This window comes from Meleagris gallopavo, chromosome 17 (assembly GCF_000146605.3).
Source record: "Meleagris gallopavo isolate NT-WF06-2002-E0010 breed Aviagen turkey brand Nicholas breeding stock chromosome 17, Turkey_5.1, whole genome shotgun sequence".
NCBI classification, from domain to species: Eukaryota; Metazoa; Chordata; class Aves; order Galliformes; family Phasianidae; genus Meleagris; species Meleagris gallopavo.
In genome coordinates, this window is record NC_015027.2 from 493,908 (window position 1) to 494,808 (window position 901).

General features: G+C 58.9%; 1 protein-coding gene across 1 annotated transcript in view; it reads left to right on the forward strand.

Moving 5' to 3' along the window:
* Positions 1-901, forward strand: part of TOP3B (DNA topoisomerase III beta) — a 42,411-nt gene that overhangs the window by 27,922 nt on the left and 13,588 nt on the right. The window lies entirely within an intron of this gene.

Sequence of the window (901 nt, forward strand, 5' to 3'; positions counted from 1 at the left end):
AGCGCTTCGCGAAGGCCGTGGGGAACCCGTTCGGTCTGCGCCCGCCGCCCGTGGTCCTGGCACGCTGGGTGCTGCTGAAGAGAACCTGTGTGTATGGACATGCAGAGGGTGGCCGGGGTGCTGGGGGATTTTTTGGTGGCGATAAACCTTCACCTGGACCCGAGCAGCTGAAAGCAGCAGCGGGGCAGCTGCCGCTGAGGATCTCCGGCCGTGGTGGTGGCTGCGGAGATGGAGCGATGCAGCGGGGCGGAGGAAATGGGCACGTAGGGCAGCGCTGCGCACCCTATCCCTGCTCTGATCTGGGAATTGGCCCGTAATCAGCAACAGTTTGTTAATGGGTGTGCAGGCCGGCCGTGTTCTGCTCTGCGTCTTCGGGAAGAGGCAGACCTGCGCCTCGCTGAGCGCCCCGGCTGCCTGCGAAGCACCGTTTGCTGTAACAGTCTGCGGCCAAAGCCGCTCGGAAAGCCGGGCAGCGCTCGGTGTGCCCGTGAGCGCAGCGCGGGTGTGACAAGCCTTCAGAACGGGGCAGAGTAACTGCTGGGTGCTAAAAAAGGAAGGGAGATGGTGGGTTTTGTAGCAGGCTTATCGTAGAGGAAATTGAAAATATGCCTGTGACATCTCGGAAGGCTTTGTGTTAACTTGCATAGATTGTTCCAGATGTTCCCCAGATGTCAAAGGGAACCAGGCACTGAAGAATACATTGGTTTTAGGCAACTCACAGCTTTGCTTTTGCCAAGAATAAAGATCCCTGGGTTTGTTTCCTTCCCTAGTAACCTGTCGCTCTAATAATGTCGCTAATCTAACCGAAGATGAATCCGTCCCGCTCATTCCGGACGCGTGGCGATGCCGCACGTTCCGCTCCGGTCTGCTTCCCTGCCTGCGCGGCGGCCGCCAGTTCCCG